At 37.0% G+C, this 21,967-nt stretch overlaps 1 protein-coding gene and 1 long non-coding RNA gene across 4 annotated transcripts in view; one reads left to right on the top strand and one right to left on the bottom strand.

Moving 5' to 3' along the window:
- Tl (toll like receptor) overlaps positions 1-5,413 on the bottom strand; it is a 41,597-nt gene extending 36,184 nt beyond the window's left edge. Inside the window, exon 1 of one of the 2 annotated variants that reach the window (XM_071656230.1) lies at positions 5,082-5,413. The gene's annotated coding sequence lies outside the window, so the exon portion shown is untranslated. The remainder of the gene's footprint in view (positions 1-5,081) is intronic. The other variant, XM_071656232.1, reaches the window with a different exon arrangement.
- Positions 1-20,160, top strand: part of LOC139745735 (uncharacterized) — a 39,592-nt gene extending 19,432 nt beyond the window's left edge. Inside the window, exons 1-2 of one of the 2 annotated variants that reach the window (XR_011711922.1) lie at positions 13,425-13,475; positions 16,940-20,160. This is a non-coding gene — a long non-coding RNA (uncharacterized lncRNA). Of the gene's footprint in view, positions 1-13,424; positions 13,476-16,939 lie in introns of those variants that run through there. The other variant, XR_011711923.1, reaches the window with a different exon arrangement.
- The last annotated feature ends 1,807 nt before the right edge of the window (positions 20,161-21,967 follow it).

Genomic DNA, 21,967 nt, shown 5'->3' on the forward strand with positions numbered 1-21,967 from the left:
TTCCAGTTGATGACCTTTTAGAATATTTGTTTGATGTCTTGAATAATATTCATTTACCTGTTTCAAAGTCTGTTTTCACTGAACTGATAAAATTGTGTATAAAAGACTGTGTGTATGAAATCAACGGAGGGTATTATGCTCAAAAATTTGGTATGGCAATGGGGTAACCCTCTTTCACCTGTACTAAGTAATCTTTATATGGAATTTTTTGAAACAAAATTACTAAAGGATATCTTACCTAGTTCTAATGCAACTTGGTTTAGGTATGTAGATGATGTTCTTTGTGTTTGGCCAACAAATGAAAATTTGCAAATATATTTCCCCTTGCTTAATAATCTAGTACCTTCCATCAAATTTACTGTAGAAAGTGAAAATAATGGTATGTTACCATTTTTAGATTACATGATCCATAGGCAAGGCAAGGAAACAAGTTTAAGTTCAGCATATACAGAAAACCTACCAATGTATGCTCATATATCCATTATTACTCATCTCAACATGACAGTTAAATTATCATTATTTCAATCTATGTTCCTTAGGGCATTACGTATTTGCAGTCCAGAGTTTATTGATGATGAGTTTGAGAAGATATATTCTATTGATTCTAAGTTAAAGTACCCTAGATCTTTCATTGATAAATCCCTTAAGTTAGCAAAGAAATCATTTTATAGAGTTGAGCCCAAACCTCCCATTGACACCAAGAATCTTTTAGTTCTCCCTTTTAATAATAATTTCACTTTACTTCCCATGTTGCTTAAATCCTTTAATGTAAATGTTGCCTTCAGAGCAACAATTATACTATAAAGAATATCTTAATCAGGAATTCAGAAAATTCTCATGGGTGCATCTATAAAGTGCCATGTAGAAATTGATAAGTTTTATGTTGGGCAGACTGGTAAGGATCTTTCTGTTAGACTTAAGCAACATAAATATAGTATAAGAACGGGACGAGAATCAAATGCCTTGTTTAATTACGTTAAAAACTAAGATCATTGTATTGACTGGAGTAATGCCATCTCAGTTATCAACTCTATCACTTCTGTATTACCACGGGAAATATCACTGAATCTTCCATTACTAAATACACAAAGAATTATAATCTTAATATTAGTGTTGGTTTATACAAATTTGATAACTTTATTGTTGATAAAATTTGTAAAATGATAAGTTTATGATACGCTCATTGTCTGTCTTATACAATCGCATGTTTACCATATGGCGCAAAATTGTGATCCTTTCCAATATATATATATATATATATATATATATATATATATATATATATATATATATATATATATATATTTTCTTTTTTTTCTTTTTTTGTATCCCTGGGGATAGGAGATTAAGAATACTTCCCACGTATTCCATGCGTGTCGTAGAAGGCGAATAAAAGGGGAGGGAGCGGGGGGGCTGGAAATCATATATATATATATATATATATATATATATATATATATATATATATATATATATATATATATATATAATGTGTGTGTGTGTGATGGGACCCTTTCCTCTTGTGAACAAATTATTAAAAATAAAACGTTAGAGTTGACTTTACAAAACAAAATAAAAACGCCCATAGAGAGTTTGAAAAAAAAATACATAAATGCGGACAGATGACGTCTTGCCTCACGGAGAAAATGGGGGTTGGGCATTCATGGGGGAACACTGGAAACTTCACGTTAATTATTTCCTACTTCTCGTCTTCACGATACGAATCACTTTTTTTTTTGTTCTAAGTATGAAAAACGACGGTGAAATATAATTCCCGATACAAATACCCAAGAAATGAACCTACAAACACAAAAATTCCGATCATGTGTTCTTAAAGGTCTGTACAACTCTTGCTGTGTATATATATATATATATATATATATATATATATATATATATATATATATATATATATATATATATATATATATTACAAAAACTCTGGGAAATGAGTAGGTTAGTGCTTTCCAAACTCCATAAATAGGTTACCCTGCTTTCCAAACTCCATAAACCAAATATATCTCGTTATTCCAAATGGCTACTGTTTCACATTGTGTACTAGTTATTATTATTTATCCCACTACACGGTATTTGTTTGTTTGATTTAAAGACACCACTTGCGCCGGATCCCTAAACTTAAAAGATGGCAACGGATATGACCACCTACCTCTTCCTGTACAATCCCTGTAGACTCTGAAATGTATATGAATCCTAGAGAAAAGTCGAGAAACCCATTACATAAAAGATATAAAAAGTAAGAAAATAAAAAATAGGTGTCGGTAAAATAGTCTCCGATTCGTCGGCAACATAACCGCTGCTTTTTTGCAAAATATGATGAACCACCGTTGATTGAGGAACGACGCGGAACGAGACGTTAGAAACACAATCATATTGATATAATCGGGCTTTCTAATCACCTCAATTACGTCTTAACTACTAACGTAGTTAAAACCCGTTGACCGAGAGCAAACATAATGGGTTTGTTCCGGTTGGAATTTCCTGTTTTGCAATACTTTCACTGTGGCACAGATCGGCCTGGCCTGGCCGTCAGGAACGAACTATACATGTAAAAAAAAAAACTTTATTGTCTCTTATAATTCATCTGTCTCTTTAAGAGTTCGTCTCAACCTATGGCGATCGGTCAATTGCTCTCGTACTCTCAATTAAACCCAGTGGTTTGTGGTGTTAACCCCATATTCATGCATAGTTATAACCCCCCATCCCCCTACTGAAACTCCATAATGGGCCACTATACATCTATCTGCATGATGGCGCCACACTAGTCTATCTATCAGACTTGCTCTTGAATCTATCATCTGGTTTGTAATGGCCGGTTCTTAACACTGACTGACAAGGTGGAGAGTGTAAGAGGTAGGGTGTTAACATTGCTTCCTCTGCTGTAAATAAATTCCACTATGATGATTCAAGTGTGTCTTTTCAAGACAGGAAAATATATATATATGGTTCTATCTCCGTCTATGTACTCGAGTCTATCCAATTTAATAAATTATATTCTCAAGAGAAAAACGAAACCCCACCAAACTTAAGGTAATATGTTTATTACCCTAAATAGTTAAGTAAAAATCTGAGGTTTACATTACTTCCAAAGTTTAGTGACCTTATTAATCCTTTTAATTAATCTACCAGAACACGATTAATATTTTATTAATTTTGGGCAGTGTTATCCATTTGTGAATGTTGAGCTAAAAAAAAATCTGTTAGTCTTGTATACACCGTACATCCTTCTTCAATATTCTCGTAACTTATTCCATATTTCGAGCCACTTTTATACCCCAGTTTTACTTCAATGTTACTCAAGTTCAAATGAGGGTTGTTTACCATTTTAAATCCCTACGTTTAAAAGTATTTTAGGTAAAATATTCCCATGAACCCTTATCTTGCCTAATCTATAACCAATGAAAATATAGTCCATATATAATCTATGTATATATTCATATACATTCCCATGATTACTAAGGCTAAGTCTATAGGTTGGATAAGTCTAACATTGATAAAAAAAAAAAAAATATTTTCGTAGCAACTGTATTTCAAAAATGGGCCTCTGTCTTGTAAACTACTTTGAACCCTATTTATCAGATGACATCCATCTACCTTTCACACAAGACTGTTTCGTCTTGTAATCGTCAAACGCCTAAATTATAAATTTTTTGACCCATCTACCTGCCTGGAACACCATATAACAATTCATTGGACAACTGTTATGTCCAAGTGGCATTCTGTTTCCTTGTTTGGGATGGTGTTAGTGAAAGTGTCCAGTCATCCCAATTTAATAAATACGTAACCTAAATTTTGTCATACTTCCCGACATTTAAATCTATTAGTATGAGAGATACTGATGATAATTTTTATAAAAGAAATCGAACGTCTATATTCACTTTAGGTTCGTTAAATACGGAACTGTCTGGTAAGATAAAATAGGAAAAAAAATTTCAAACTCGAATATTATGACTTCCCTAAGGCTGGTGGTTCACAAATTCTAAATATATATAAAAAAAATCATGACTTATTGGTCCAGACATAGGTATTAAGGCAGACAAGCCTAGAGGTGGTTTAGGTAGACAAGCCTAGAGGTGGTTTAGGTAGACAAGCCTAGAGGTGGTTTAGGTAGACAAGCCTAGAGGTGGTTTAGGTAGACAAGCCTAGAGGTTGTTTAGGTAGACAGGCCTAGGGGTGGTTTAGGCAGACAAGCCTAGAGGTGGTTTAGGTAGACAAGCCTAGAGGTTGTTTTGGTAGACAAGCCTAGAGGTGGTCTAGGTCGACAAGCCTAGAGGTGGTTTAGGTAGACAAGCCTAGAGGTGGTTTAGGTAGACAAGCCTAGTCATTATTAAGGCACACAAGCCTAGTTACTTTTGGGAAGGCAAAGAATTAACATGGTGAGAAATTTTGACTCATAGGTCTTAAAAACCAGGATTAAGTATATATATATATATATATATATATATATATATATATATATATATATATATGAGTCACCTGCTGGGGCTCATGGACATTGAGAAAGGCAAGATGAATCACTGAACAAGCATCATGGCTCAATCAATAGTTAATGATAGAACCTTCCATGGATATTGTGTCTGCCGAAATTTTAGCAAATTAAATATCAATTTACCATTTAGTTAGCTTAAAGGGCATTATGTTACTGATAGTTTGTCTACACATTAAAATAAAAATATCTCGAAAACATTGGTCAGTAAACACTTCACTATTCCTAATAACGGTCATTAAACACTTCACTATCCCTAATGATGGTCATTAAACACTTCACTATCCCTAATGATGGTCATTAAACACTTTACTATCCCTAATGAGGGTCATTAAACACTTCGCTATCCCTAATGATGATCATTAAACACTTCACTATCCCTAATGATGGTCATTAAACACTTCACTATCCCTAATGAGGGTCATTAAACACTTCACTATCCCTAATGAGGGTCATTAAACACTTCACTATCCCTAATGATGAAAACTTTAGAAAGCTCAAACTTCCACTGACGTGGACATAGGATTTCTAACAACAAAATTCAGAGAAATTCACAGTGTGTCCAGCTATTACTCACCTGAAGTATGAATGACGCTGGAAATCAAGGTTTTAGGGAATCCCTTACACACGTTCCCTGAGACCTTAGCTGTGTAGACGACGCCCCCCCACCCAACCCCCACACCAAGGCCGATCCAACCACTTGTTAGTAAATTCGCCCTTAAGGACCACTCACTGGGCTTCAGTCTGTCGCCCTTGAGGTAGAGTTCACATCAAGAAAACGGTAAAGTAGTGTCAAACTTGTCATATCTACGATCGCAGCTTTTACGAGGTTAATTAACAGTACAATAACGGACTACAGCTTGGGCGACATCTTGTTCGTACCAGCACCCAACCACAACTCTCCCCAAACAGCTGGGGGGCGCCTGGCGTCCACCCCCTCCCCTCTCCCCCCCTTCCTCTTCGTCCAGTTGCCCGTTAGTCCTTTTTCAACTCGTTTAATTTCACTTATTTTCTTTATAAAACATTATTATAAATCTCGTATACTATTTATTTACAACTGTTTTATAATTTTTAAAATTCTCGAAATGTGAAAACGTTATTTAGGCTTTATTTCACTGTTGTGATGTAGTATTGGTAATTGATATCGATACACAAATACGGAACTATTATGTAAATGAGTTTGTTTATTCTTTCACTTAGCTTTCCTGTAAACCTGCAAATCTGCACGAGCACCATATGTTATCACATAAATATAATTGTTAAAGTCCTCCACACTGTAACTCGACAAAGAGGGAGGTAGAAAAATATATATATGAATAATATACATATTTTTATGTATACTGCAAACTCATACTATTGTTCATAAAACCATATTACAAGAATAATACGAGTAACAGTTAACTACAACGAAATTTTCAGATACAGATATATGTATTTAAATCTCGTCCATTAGAAAATGAACTTAAATTTACGTGGTAACCTTATTCACGGAAACGTCCACCTTTTATCAAGCGACACATGGCAATAATATTGGATGGCGCGCTGGTGCCACATCTTCATCCCGAAAATATTGTTGATATATATCAAAATATACCTCAGTAAGCTAACGCGGGAAATGGCGAATAGTATAAAAGAAAAAGAAAAGACCTCAGTAAGCGGCTTTTGATATATCTTAAGTATGATTCTATATAAACTTTATTTTTAACATTAAAAAGAACGAATACTCAGCAAAATTGAAGAATTTGCCGTTTGATTAATCCGCACGTCCACGATAGTATAACAATATTTATAATTGAATCGCATTCCGGGGATCACATTCTGTATGTTTATCAGTAATGTTCAAGGGTGAATACATTCCTGCAGCTAAAATAGCATTGAACTACACAAAACTACAGCTTTATTCCGTTTTATAAGTTCGTAAATCAATTTCTCCAGTCAAACATTAGAAAGAATATCCCGCTCCACCTGCAACCTGGAGTGACTCAGGCAAATTCATTCCTAAAAGAAAAAATATTTGTAACGTATAGTAATGCGATATTAAACTATATCATCGAAGGCTAAATAAGCCATCTTCATCTGCCTAACAAACGTTAAATTATCACTAATAGCCATACTTGCTCAAAGAATTTGTTTCAATAACGCCATTTTGGAATGTCTGTAAATATGTGTATAATAATGTATTCTCTCTCGCTTGTATGGTAAGTAGATGGTTAACTATGTAGTTTAACATCCAAAGACAATATTGGAATGTTAATTCTAATAATCAATAAATTACTTTGTATTGGCCAGTATGGTGAAGGGGTGTAATCACTTCTCGGGAACTAAAGGTGAAATTATATTCTAAAATGATTTATGCATTAAACACTATAATAACTCAACAGGTATAGGGAAACGAGAGACATTAATATACTTAGTAACAGGAGAGCAAAAAGGAATGTTTGTGAAGGACGTGAGTGGGAATAGGATATTATTTTAAACAGAGGATGTTTATAGCTTTTTTTTTTAAACTGCTGACGAATGTTTACATTTAAAACGTTAGGTATTTCAGGGTCAAATTGCTTGTTCAGGAGATGCCACCAGTTGGAAGTGTGTGTGTGATCAATGTCAGTCATTTCCTTATTTGTTTTCTTTGTGATTGTTTACTGTTTACACAGTCTAGCATAAATGTTTATTGTGACCTTCGAGGTCACAATCGAAGCAGGATTTGGAGATGAAGGGAACAGTTATTATTTAACGTTATTTGACGCTTTTAATGATGGTACTGAGAATTTTAAGAGGCAACGAGCGACCCTTTCGTTGGCACTTGTTAAAGCTGTTTCGCAATTAGGCTTTTAATACCACTAGCTAGTTAATGATACCAGTGATTTTGGCATTTAATGCCACTAGCGAGTTAATGATACCAGTGATTTTGGCATTTAATGCCACTAGCGAGTTAATGATACCAGTGATTTTGGCATTTAATGACACTAGTGAGATAAGGCTCTAATGACACAAACGAATTAGGCTTCTAATGGCCATTGTAAATTACCTATTTGTATACAATATATTCATGATAAGTGTTAAACAAAATATTAAGTTCATTAAGAACAGTTATCAGTTATTTTTGTCATTCCTATTGTTTCTAATTATGTTCTAAATATAGTTAATAAAGTTTATATTCGATTACGTCCCTCTGGTCAAATGTCCACCAACTCACGAACAGTAAATAAAATTTGACTCATATAATTGAGGATAATGAATTCTAATCACGTAGTTTTTGCATGTATTTAGTTGACCATAGCGAACTTGTGTCACCATTGTTACATACGGGATTTAGGAACAATTTTGATCTTCATTTCCAATATATTGTCGTGTTTGATTGTAAAGACACCGCTTGCAAGATGTTAGTCTAAAATATGTGATAATTTAGATAAGTTATAAGTTACTGTAGAGCAAATTATAAGTTCCTGTAGAGCAAGTTATAAGTTACTGTTGAGCAAGTTATAAGTTCCTGTAGAGCGAGTTATGAGTTCCTGTAGAGCAAGTTATAGGTTCCTGTAGAGCAAGTTATAAGTTCCTGTAGAGCAAGTTATAGGTTCCTGTAGAGCAAGTTATAAGTTCCTATAGAGCAAGTTATAAGTTCCTATAGAGCAAGTTATAAGTTCCTATAGAGCAAGTTATAAGTTCCTATAGAGCAAGTTATAATTCCTGTAGAGCAAGTTATAAGTTCCTGTAGAGCAAGTTATAAGTTCCTGTAGAGCAAGTTATAAGTTCCTATAGAGCAAGTTATAAGTTCCTGTAGAGCAAGTTATAAGTTCCTATAGAGCAAGTTATAAGTTCCTGTAGGGCAAGTTATAAGTTCCTATAGAGCAAGTTATAAGTTCCTATAGAGCAAGTTATAAGTTCCTGTAGAGCAAGTTATAAGTTCCTATAGAGCAAGTTATAAGTTCCTGTAGAGCAAGTTATAAGTTCCTGTAGAGCAAGTTATCACTAGATCACTATTTTTTTTATTATAGAAGCCAGTGTTGTAGATCACTATTTTTTTATTATAGAAGCCAGTGTTGTAGATCACTATTTTTTTATTATAGAAGCCAGTGTTGTAGATCACTATATTTTTTTATTATAGAAGCCAGTGTTGTAGATCACTATTTTTTTATTATAGAAGCCAGTGTTGTAGATCACTATTTTTTATATTATAGAAGCCAGTGTTGTAGATCACTATTTTTTATTATAGAAGCCAGTGTTGTAGATCACTATTTTTTTTATTATAGAAGCCAGTGTTGTAGATCACTATATTTTTGATTATAGAAGCCAGTGTTGTAGATCACTATTTTTATTATAGAAGCCAGTGTTGTAGATCACTATTTTTTTATTATAGAAGCCAGTGTTGTAGATCACTATTTTTTTATCACTTTTTTTTATATATGTGTTTTGTTAAGTGTTTTTAAATGGAGACTCGACAGTGTGATGTATGTGGAATGTGTTGTTTGTCGTAAAGAAAACACCCCTTTATACACCCCCCCATACGCCTCCTGCACCGGTGGTGACCTTTGACCTACTCTTGACACTGACCAGCTGCAGATAACGTCATCACCCTGTAGGTCACGACTTCCCTCCAGCACCCCCCCCCCCCTTAACATCCCAAACACACACACAACACACACACACACACACACACACACACACACACACACACACAGAATCTACGTCCTTAGCTACAATACCGAAGTGAGTCACAGTGGGTCATGGTGACCCTGCCTTCCTGTAGGATGCGTAGGATGCGTGTCCACCCGTCTGGTACATCCTGGCTTGATAGTCAGTGGCCTCTGTCTTGTACGATGTTGGTCCAGATGAGCCCGCCATCCTGTCTTGACCCCCCCCCCCCACCCCACCCCCAGCTGTTCAGTCTTGTAAGGCACACACAAAAGACTAACTAAACTCTCTCTCTCTCTCTCTCTCTCTCTCTCTCTCTCTCTCTCTCTCTCCACAACAGCAGAACAGCATGATTAGAAGCGAAGAAACAACACCAGTAGAAACAGCAACTATTACAGTATTCGTAAGAGCTGTTACACTAAGTACAGAAGCAGTAAAATCAATTGCAATAATAACTGCGAGGAGGACAACAGTAGCAGTACGTTTTCTGTAACGTCAATTCTATTGGTCGGGGAGACTTGCACAAATATAGCAGTTTCTTTGAATTGCGAAGTACTTTGTGCGTGATTTAAGTATGAATTTGTTTATATTTCATTAAAACTTTTACTGATTATGACTTTAATTTAGATAAGTATAATTTCTGAATATATATAACTTTGAAACTTAATTAGCATAGTAAAACAAGGAGTTAGCTATGAATTAACTTTACTCGAAAACTGATAGTAGTGGATTACATTAAAAATGCATAAGTTTTCAACACTATGCTCAGTTTTGCAGTGAAAACTTCCATTCACTTAGGATTATATTGAACTAATTCTAAAGGAGACATTTCTAATTGTTCCAACGTCTCTTCCCGTATATCATAAAGATTTGTGGTAGATTTCAACATACTCTGGTGTTTTCTTTCGTAGAAATATTGTAGGAATAGCTAGGTTACGCGGGTTATAACCGAGTCTTGGGAAAAAATACAGTTCATTCATTAGTTAAAATTATTTGTTGAAATATGGATTTCAACTTCGCCGAAAAATGAAAACTCAGTATGATTTTATTGCCATTCAAAACAGCATCTTTGTAAGATTGATAAAAAATCACTGTCAGTCATACATACGTATACAGTGTGTTTGTGAGACAGAAAACATTGAGAAAATTATTTTCGAAAAAAAAAAGGATAATTTCTATCGCTTACGTTTGCTATAAGATCTTTTTCTAATGGTTAGAGGGTCACAGTTGCAGAAGTATTGTAGTTTCATAGCATAGAAAATACTGTATATTTACTGGGGAACAGATAATTTTGAATCAGATATTTAGCTGTGAAACAGATCCAGTTGTATGAGACTTTAAGTGAGGAACAGATACAGCTGTATGTGATATGTGAGGAATAAATACTGTTGTATCAGATATCAGAAGAAGCAGGTGAAATTTTTTTTATATCAAGGTTGATTAAAATCAAGCATGATGGAACATGATGTGGAGGAACATTATAAAATGGTCTACCATGAGAGGCTGAAACTATGAAAATATTTTATGGATTTCCTTGGAAACCCTATATTAAAAGGGAATAGCTAAGTTCGCCTCTTAAGAAACTTGATGTCCCGTTATAATATGTCGTAACTTCTATTAGATCCTAACAGTTGCTCAGTTTATACAAGGGATTGATTCGTCTTTGTATAGAGTACTGCTCTTACATCTGGGATGGTTCTAGCTCAGCATCTTTACTGGACAGAGTTGAGTCGAAAAAGCTGTACGACTTATTAATTCTCCCAAGTTGACTTCGAACCTTACCCTCTTGTTCTACGGTCGCAATGTTGGTTCCAAACTTTCCCTCTTCTGCTGGATGTAACTTTGGTTTTTGCTCCCTAGTGCTGGCTGCTTGTGTACCCCCCACCGCTAGCTACACCACGTAATATTCGTCAGGGTGCTGCGTCATATTCTCACTGAGTGGCCGTTGGTAAATGAAGGGTGGGCCGATTTGATAACCGTTTCTTTCCCTACTCGTCGAAGCTTTGGAAACTCTCTACCCTCTCATGTCTTTCCTAATAATTATGACCTGGCACATTGTAAATGACAGGTTTTTCACTTCCTCCAGAATTCGTAAATACTGTCCCCATGTCTCTTCCTTTTCTCAGTCATAACTCTCTCCATATCTCATTTAAGGCCTTGCCTAGAAGTGGACTAGGGCCTCTAGCTTAAAAAAGAACAGCCATACGTTCAAAAACAGCAGTAATAATAACTATAAGACAAACAACTTCCATTTTCAGTGATAAAGACATCCCTAGCGACAGAACACTAGTAGTGACTCAGTGACAGTAATATCTCTAGCAACAATAATCAGTCAAGACGTCCGGTCCAACAGACCAGACTGGATGTAAGGTGACGTGATACCCCCAGCCACAAAGGAGAAAGCAGATAGGCTGTAAAACACACACACACACACACACACACACACACACACTGACACCCTTAACTTTTCGTTAGTTTTTATGATATTGTCAATATTAATTTTTCCACGTTTCTGTAACAGTTTCCCTTCCATAGCTGGAATTAAAGTACTAGTTTGTTTACATCAGCATACGCTGCAATGTGGTCAGTTCCTCACATTTTATACTACGCTACATAGCAGTTACGTTTGGGCTTCTCCTGTGCCAGTAATGGCACACAGACACCCTACAGGGGGCTGTCATTTACATGAGGCTGTACCACACTTATTATCGAATGTACACACACACACACACACACACACACACACACACACACGAGTCATGGAAACCTCCCTGGGAGTTAAGTGGAAGAACCTTACTGTGTGACTTGCCACTTCCCTTCCCACGTCTCTCTCCTGCCACTAACTCACGTCTCTCTCCTGCCACTAACTCACGTCTCTCTCCTGCCACTAACTCACGTCTCTCTCCTGCCACTAACTCTCGTCTCTCTCCTGCCACTAACTCACGTCTCTCTCCTGCCACTAACTCACGTCTCTCTCCTGCCACTAACTCACGTCTCTCTCCTGCCACTAACTCACGTCTCTCTCCTGCCACTAACACGTCTCTCCTGCCACTAACCACGTCTCTCTCCTGCCACTTACCTTTAGTAACCATGTACCAGTTCACAATTTTTGGCTTTGCCTTTACCACCATTAAATCTACTGCTACTTCCCCGTTGATGTACACAGAACTCGAGAATGGGTAAGACCTGGTTGCCACTAGGCTACATAGAGGAGGTTCACCTACATGGCGCCACCTAACTCCAAGCTTAGCCAACATCAGGGAGGAGGGACTCAAATGTCTCCTGCATCATTTGGTGTAAGGGTCTGACCTTTGCATACCACCAGCACAGAGTTCCAACAGTTAGTTTTAGGATATTGCTGGTATGGCAGACTTTAAGATTTTTGTAAAATCGCCAAGAATTTAGAAATATTTCAGGTTAGATGCCTTAATCATGCGTTTAGTTCACTCCCAAATGAATTACTGGACCAACATGACATTAGACAGTGTTTGGATAACCGTATGAGGGATTAGAATAGGCTTGTTACAATGGCTAGTTCAAATAATGGCTAGGAGGGGATAGGGGATGAATGATTCGAAAAAGAAAATGGCATTAGGATAGGTTGCTCCAGTTGTGATGTGTCACGACAGAAGGACCTAATGGCAGACAAGGATCCCTCGTTCCTCTATCAAGGAATGAAAATATTGAAATTGATGTGTCACGTCAGGAGGCTAAGAGAAGCCAAACTGGAGATGTTTTAACTCATTCAAGGGGAACCTTCGACATCCATTGCTAGGCTAAACTCACTCCCTCTCTCTCTCTTCCTTTCCACGTACAATAGTTTCTTTGATATATTGACAAACTGTCAGCTCTTAATTTGCATTATGTGGTTGATTATTTCCCTAGGTTAACTAAACAGCTTTAGATTGGCTCCCTTGGCCATTTATTTGCTGGTTATTTTTGGATAGTCATGGATACATGTCCTATTATTTATTTATATTCTTTTAAAGTGTTAAGTGGAAAGATTATGAGAAGGATTTAAGTGTCCAGAAAGATGACTCATTGTCTTGGGAAATATCTGTAGTTTAGTCGTGGCCAATCAATAATACAATCATCATGTTGGAGAAAAAGAACACGAAAAAAATTATAGATCGAAACGACATTGTTTTTTAACTATATTACATCACGGGTTATTCATCCCTGTACCATCTTTACCTTAGCTCTTTATAGGATTATTATTTTGTGTTATGGATATAAAGAAAATAGATTGATGGTTGCATATCGTGCATGGCCAAGCCAGGTCTGTACTGCAGTTAGCTCGTGCACGTGGAGGCGAGAGGACGCTTTCTCAGCAGCTAGTGTGAGTAGCCACACTTTAAAGTCCCCACTATCGCCGGATGTGAGACATTACAGGATGTGGAAAGATGCCTGGGAACGACGAGAAGTGTTGCTGAAAGTGTGACGGGTGACGGAATGGGTGTTGTTGTTGTGTGTGCTGTGTTACATGCTGTGTTGACTGGTGCAGCAGATCCGGTGTGTCACGTGAACAGACAGGCTGCTGTGAGGCTTGGCAACTACATATCAAACCTTCATAGCCGACTTGTTCCCCTAGAATCTGCATTTCTCGACGTATTACACTACAGATGTTGGTTCATTGAACAGTTTAAGGGCACACTTTCGTCTCTCTTTTTTTTTCATGCCTGTATTACGGTATTTTTAGCCGGTCCAGCCCCTGCAAATGACGAGTTTACAATCATCGATTAGCTATGTGCAACGTTTTCTGTTATTGTGTCCATCAGTTTTCTTTCATTACATACGCAGTTGATGGGGTAACTCAACTAAAAAAAATTACCATTTTTCTCGTTTTCTTTCAGTTAGATTTAACGACCACATTATCTAATCAACTGATTTTTTTCTCTACTTGCAGAGTGTTACGCTGTCATCAGTCAATTGTTAAATTGTTCTTGTAGGACATGACTTTTTGGGCATTCTTTTTGTACAGTAAAAGTCATTCTTTGTGTACAGTCTTCAATATACACCTTCAACCTCTATTGGTAGCGTTGGGCCATAGGCCATGGGGATGGGGTTTAACACAATTACCTTCAAAAGATGTCTGGAAGAGAGGGCTTGGGTGGGTGGGGAGGGCACGTAATAGGAAAAAACAACAACGGATGATTATAAAGTTTATGTTTACTCGTATTTTCTGATATGTGATCAGTTACTTTTGATATATTGTAATTTTATCGTCCCTCTTCCGGCCCCCGGGGAATTTTTCCTGGTATTCTCACACACACACACAGACACACACACACACACACACACATGGATGGTACCAGAATTAAGCTACAGGGATAGAGGCTTATAGGCTTTTAATTTGCCCACCTTGGAAGAGAGAAGAACAAGTGGTGACTTGATCACAATCTTTAATTATTTTTTTGTTTTGTTTCGTAATCGATGACTTAGTGAATTATTTCCTTGGGAGACTGAGTGATAGAGAAACCAGATGATGTGACATGTTATTAAGTATCTTGTCAATAAAAAAAGTAATTTTAGAATGTAATTTGTGAATGCATGGATTGAACTGACTGAGGACATGGTATGTTCTGAGGACATGGTATGTTCATTCAGTATACCTAAATTTAAGAAATTGTATAAAAGTAGAGAATGTTCGAGATAGGGAGGAGGCTCCACGTGTGTAAAAGTCCCACCTCGTAATAGGTTGACTACACAGCGAAATGTTCATTTAAGCTGTTCACACCCTACATAGTGCCAAAATTAGAATTTATTTCTCATGTTCGGTCGTCACACTTAAAGAAGCACACAAAGATGATAGAGAAGGTGTAGGGGAGGGTGACCAAAGATGCTACCAGAAGCAGGAGATCAGAAATATTAAAGAAAGGTTAAGGGTGCCTTAAATTTGCCCACCATGGGATAGAGAGTGAAGGGTGACCTAATCGCAACTATAATTCTTAAACCAGATTGATGACATAAACTGAACAGTTACTAAAAAGAAAAATATATGGGAGTAGAGCAACTTATGGCCATAATAATATAAAAAAGAAACTTATTATAAAAGGATGACTGAAGTGTTTATAAGTCGATGAAGAGTTAGAATATAAAGGATTACTGAAGTGTTTTATAAATCGATAGAGAGTTAGAATATAAAGGATTACTGAAGTGTTTTATAAATCGATAGAGAGTTAGAATATAAAGGATTACTGAAGTGTTTTATAAATCGATGACGAGTTAGAATATAAAGGATTACTGAAGTGTTTTATAAATCAAGGAGAGTCAGAATATAAAGGATTACTGAAGTGTTTTATATAGATCGATGAAGAGTTAGAATATAAAGGATTACCGAAGTGTTTTATATAAATCGATGGCGGGTCAGAATATATCCGCAGATTGTCATTTGTTTCCAGAATGGGTTTATACTGCCGACATGGTTGATGGTGCAAGCTCGTAGCTGCTACATGGGACTTAGACCTTTTACACTCGATTGCTCATTGGTGCTACGCTATAAACTCTCTCACACTTTGTCGACTTGTACCATGGAAGGACAGCCCGCTAGTATTAGTCATTTGTGCTTTGAGGATGAGAAGGATAATGCAATTTAGATTATCTGTCCAATACGGTGGGTGGCGAAGCGTTTGAATGGATCAAAACGCTCAAAATTGTGAGGGATGTTCTTTGTTTTTCCCCCATTATGAACATTTCTTTCCCTTCTCATATGCTCCGCCCATGATCACCATGCTGTATAGATTATTCCAAATGCTAGGCCAGCTTTCCTACTCTCAAACTGTTCTTGTATGGTACGATTCGACAACGGATCCGGCCATGTTTAAAGCAGCGTCCGTTGCGGTGTGTTTACAGCGCCACGGTGTGGCCAAGTCTGGAAACGAATGACGCACATTGAAGATACAACACTTTTTGCCTTGCCAACTCGTATGAGAGTGGTAAATGAATGGAATAAGACTGGACATGAAATGGAATAAGACTGGATATGATGATTGTGGTCGACCTATGTTAGCTTAAAAGGTTAAACGTACACAGTGTTCAACAGACGGCAACCACACAAGTGTAAAACTCCATCTTCACACAGAGTGTGTGTGTGTGTGTGTGTGTGTGTGTGTGTGTATAAGCGGCCAAGGCTTAATTTAACCCTTGACTTGCGTTTGACTGCTGCTGTTTGGAGACCAGACACACCCTTGTTGTACCCGGTTGTGCACAAGAGGCATTCAATGCATTTCACATGATAACTGGAGGATGGGAGTGAGCGAAGGAGGCGTTTCATCGTCTGTCCTTGGCGCTACCTCCCAGACGCGGGGAACTGCGATCAAATATGATATATATTTGATCGCAGTTCCCCATTATTGGAAGGAATGGAATACAGTTTCATACAGACACTTGTCTTCGCAGAATAATTCATAATTGCCTTACTGCTTATTGTAGTGCAGCCTTGAAGCTGGCAGGATCCAACTTAGTCCTGGAGCTACATAATCAAAATTAATTATATACATAAAGTTTGTCATTAAGTATATCAACTGTGAAACTGTGTTCATGCTTGTGTAAGAATACGTTTAGTTATGTTATGAATGTATATATTCAATGTACTCAAAAGAATTTTCCTTCAGTGTGATACTCGTTCATTTATATTTATATTATTTGTACGTTTAAAGAATATGTAAATTTCATATTCTAGCAGTAAACATTGTGTAGTTAGGCATGGAAGCAACTTAGATATAAATGTATTTTTTTTTCTCACTTTAGATGTAGAATTTTTAGAAATTTCATGAAAGGTAACTCTAGATTCTTTATTTTCAGATGAAATGCTATCGAAGTAATTGTTTTACATAGGATGTGAATCACAGAAAAGACTTCCCAAAATTACATCTAAATGGAAGACCCCGATGAAGTGAAACAAAATGCAAAATACTGAAAATATGCACAAGAGAAATAAAGGTAACAATAGCTAGAAAATAGAGATAAAAAAAAGGGCCATTGTGTAGAAAATAGTGATTAAAAAAAAGGGTTATTGTGTAGGAAATCGTGAAGAAAATCAGATGAATAATGAAATTGGTGGAGGCTGTGAATTGTGGGTAATGATACATGAATATTCTACCGGGAAGACGTAGCTAGGCTTGGGGGGGCGCCCAGCCAGCCATCTTAGCGTACGCCGACGCCGACGCCGCTCGCAAGATGAACTTCACTACGATTGTGTGGACCTTGTTGCTCGTGGTGCTGACGGTGCTCAAGATCGCGGTGACCATTGTGGTGACGACCGTGAAGACCATCTTGGTGAAGAACGACTGGCTGTGGACCCAAGGATGGAATATGGTGGTGTCCTTCGGCAGGAGGGTCGTAGGGCTGGTGGTAGAAGGGGCTAATTTAGGCGTGGGTAATATGGTCGCCACGCTACTCCACGACTTGACCCTGTTCCTCTACGGGGTGCTGAGCCTCGTCATGACCATCCTCTCCAAGGTCATGACCGTTTCCTTCTGGGTCATTAGGTATCTGGTCAGTCGCTGTAGAGAGATCCCACACGCCCACTTCAAGAGTAATGTCACCGAGGAAAAGGCGCTAACTATCCATGACCTTAGCTAGTCCACAAAGGTCACGCTGTCAACAGATGGAGGTCATCGATGATTTCAACGTGGTGGACGACCTCGCTGAGGTCAATCAGCGACTGCAGGTGGTCAACGACTTGGCTTAAGTTGACCAAGCTTGGCTAGCCAGCGATTTCGTTGTGTGGACAGCCATGGCTGCCAGTCAATGACTTCGGTATGTCGACTTTAGCTAGGCTACAGTATTAATAGGAGAATGACCTTAGCTAGTTAACGAATTCGTTATGTTACGACCTTAGCTAGTTAACGAATTCGTTATGTTACGACCTTAGCTAGTTAACGAATTCGTTATGTTACGACCTTAGCTAGTTAACGAATTCGTTATGTTACGACCTTAGCTAGGTAACGAATTCGTTATGTTACGACCTTAGCTAGTTAACGAATACGTTATGTTACGACCTTAGCTAGCCAACGAATTCGTTATGTTACGACCTTAGCTAGCCAACGAATTCGTTATGTCACGACCTTAGCTAGTCAACGAATTCGTTATGTTACGACCTTAGCTAGTCAACGAATTCGTTATATCGGCTTCAAGTGACTGTAGCCAATCGATGACAGCTGGCTTGGGACTGGAATTAGCTAACTACCTTAACTAACAAACTTACCACAATGGTTCACCTAAATACGTCCTAAAGAAAAATATTGGCATATGCCATCCTTGCCCGACCAACACCACACGTCCCAGCTTCCTTCACATTTACAGTGTGTCCTTTTTATTTACCTATCTTGTATTTGCTTGACTACCTCGTAAACAAAAGAAAAAAAGAAATATTAATTCCCATACAAATGTGCTATTTTCTATTTTGTCGTATGGAAAATATGACGTAGAAAGCATATGTTTTTGTGATTGATTCAAAGCACATACACTTCTCACACTCCCATAGCATCTATATGATTTATAGGTTGAAGTGTCTTTCTGTTTGTAATTAATGATATATAGTGTATCATCTTATATACAAATCTCAGCTCAGATGTGATTAGATCATTAACCTGATTGCATTTTAATAATTCTGATAATGTTCCATTAAATGATCATTGATAACTCCAACCCCTGTTGCCTATTGTGTTAGCTAGACTGCAGAGGTATATCAGTCAATTAGATATTGTATTATCATCATTATCCTGTTAAAGAAAATAATCTTCCACACAACGAACCTCCTGAAAGTTATGAATATGCACACAAGTCCATTTGTTGTTAGCATCATATAGGAAATACATTCACTAATATCAGTAGCAGTAAATATTTCGGTAACTAGGCTTTAATTTCCACAAGGCACCAGAGGATGCTTAACCCCCTAATTAAACTGGTTGTTGTAGTGACAATGTAAGCTTGACACCACCCCGCTAGTCAAGCTTTCTATTCACTAGTTTATCCAGCAATGTTTTTTATGAAAGACTTTTTTTTTTGCCTCACTTATGTTAGAAATTTCACAAGTGTTTTTGTGCTTCCCCCTTCAGTGCCTTGTCTATCCACTCCTAGTGTGAGAGGCGGCCTTTCTCTTTAACCTGCTCGTGCAAAGCCTCATTCATGAGGTCGATCCTCACTACTTTAACTAGCAGCTCCCACGATTAAGTATAACCTAAAGTGATTGAAATGTATAGGCTAGGGGGCGTGGGGGCACCACTCCTGACTGATCAATATAGCCTAGTTGGCCAATATGTATAGTCTAGAAGTACTGATTGATCAAGTATTATCTAGGTGGCTGTTATGTATAACATAATTAATGTTCAGCTATGTATACTCGAGTGGAATAAAAGCCTCCACTGTCAGACGAGGGCAGATTAACGTAGTGGGTGTACGGGCAGGACTATGTTTGAACATATATCTTGCTGTGAAGAGGCTGTGTTAGTCAGGTTAGTCTGTCTTGGTGTTCATCTTTCATTAATTTTTAATGCTGTGGGAAGATGGCCTAATCCTTTAAACTTATAAGGCTGTGATACTTCATCTTTGCATCGTCACTATCTTGGCTAGGAAGGAAAGGAAATAAATATATGTATTCCACTTTTGATTAGGGACAAATGACGTGCTATGATAACTGCTTGGTACGCTGCCATGTTACTTTATTTATTGACACGAAAATCTTTATGAATACTTTTGTCTGTTACTTTCAGGTGTTCATTTTTTTTCTTCCTGCCAGTCATAACCATATTAATATTTTCATTGTCCTTGTGAACAAACCCTTGTCACATATGTATTATATTCATGTGTTAAAATGTGTTCTGGTGGATATTTGTTTGAACAAAGTCATCAAGACTTAATGATCTAAACTAGATTATATTGTCTTGTGTATATTTGACTTGTTCAACTTAGTGACCCAGACATGTTCTGGCTTTGTTACTGTGCTCATGTGTACCGTATCTATGTGTAACTTATTTACTCTGATGGATATTTTGTTTTAATAAAGTCATCACAAATAATGATCAGATGTTTTATATATAACCTGATCTCATGAAGAGAGAGAGAGAGAGATCAGTTGGTTTAGGAAAAATATCATAACCACCTATATCACGTTTTCCATGTTTTGAAAGTATAAACCAGACACCCAGCTTTATATATTACTATACAGTGTAACCTAGACACCCAGCTTTATGTAAATAGGAATTGCTATACAGTTTACTATACAAACAATGATGAACTTTCCCTATTTGGAAGACTACTTAAACACATTGTGTAATGTAGTACTTGCAGACAGGAGGTGCTATAAACCATAGTCGACGTAGACAATTTCAAGGGCAAACAATTATACATCGGTATACACAGATGTTTCTACTTGTTTATGCACAATACATTCATACGTAAACGAATATATACAGTAACAGAAACTTACAGTCTGCCATCGTGGTGAGGCAGATTCCTTAGGATTGTAAAAGGGTCAATCAATCAATGTTAAGTGTCGCTGTCGTCCACAGCCTAATCCCGACCTGGGCGACCATGAAGAATGGAGGTGCATTGCAACACACTGCGCGCCTCACTTCTCCATTCTTCTGCTCTGTACGTCTTAATGTAACTTCTTTCGTTATTTTTAAGAATTTAATCCGTGGTGGGTCACGATCAGGTGACTCAATTACTTGGAAGTAAAATCCTTCCTTGGTTCTATTTTGTTCTCGCATGTACAGTGGTAATACAGGAAGGAGAGGTGGTGTTTCTTTGTACCTTGCGCCACCTCGCGAACGCGGGAAACTGCGATTTGGTCGAATTGGCCTATTTAAAGTAGCTTTAGAGTTAGTAGTTCCTTCATTAATTTTACTTTGTACGGTACTGGTAATGTACGATACAGGATGAGAACAGGTGCTTTGGGTCAATAGTTTTTATTTGTTTTTTGGATGAGAGCCATTTAGACATTTTGCTTGGCAGATGACATAAACAAATTATCTTAATACCAAGGTAATCCCCAAGATATTTAATTAAACAAAGCCGTTTTGGAATTTAAGTAATTGCATAGCTAAAACTTCAGCTCTGTAAACATGATACAGACCAGACATTTAGAATAATACATGTAATGAATTTGTCAAAGCTGTATGTAATGTGTAATACCCGTGTGACATTCTCAGCACAGAAAAAAACATGCAGCTAACACTAAAGCAATACGTTTCATCTAACATTATTTTCCAGTAGTTGGGGAGACTTGCAGAAATATACTTACTTAGCTTAAGATTCCAAAGTAATTTGTTTATGCATGTTTCATGAAACTTTTATTTGTATGATTTTTATGTAAATAAGCATAATGAGCGTATCTATTTTTTCTCTTAAGTAACATATTAACATAATAAAACGTAGCTATGAATTAACATAACATTCAAAGATATTAGCAGTAGATTATATATAAATAACTTTTTGTTTTCGAAATATATTACGTACTTATGTCGATTCCATATTTTTGAAGTAAGGAAAAACGATTGAATTTTATTATTTCTAAAGAAATTATTTCAAATAGTTTTAACGTCCCGTATATCATGATTTAAGGTATACTTAAGCAATACTCGAGTTTTATGTCTTTGTAAAACATTTGTGTAAAGTCCTAGACTAATTAAACTTGTAATTTTATTTACAGTGTGATAAGACTGTAAGTTCAGGTGAGTAGGATATGATGGAAAAGAAAAAAAAGATTTTCAAACTTTATGGTGGTATCATCCTACCTAAATAATCAAACTGCAGAATATTGGAATGGTTTTGGGGGTTTAATATTTCATAGGTCTTGCTGGAGCTGCATTCTGGTTGCATGACCTT

Source organism: Panulirus ornatus, chromosome 62, assembly GCF_036320965.1.
Source record: "Panulirus ornatus isolate Po-2019 chromosome 62, ASM3632096v1, whole genome shotgun sequence".
In the NCBI taxonomy this organism is placed as follows: Eukaryota; Metazoa; Arthropoda; class Malacostraca; order Decapoda; family Palinuridae; genus Panulirus; species Panulirus ornatus.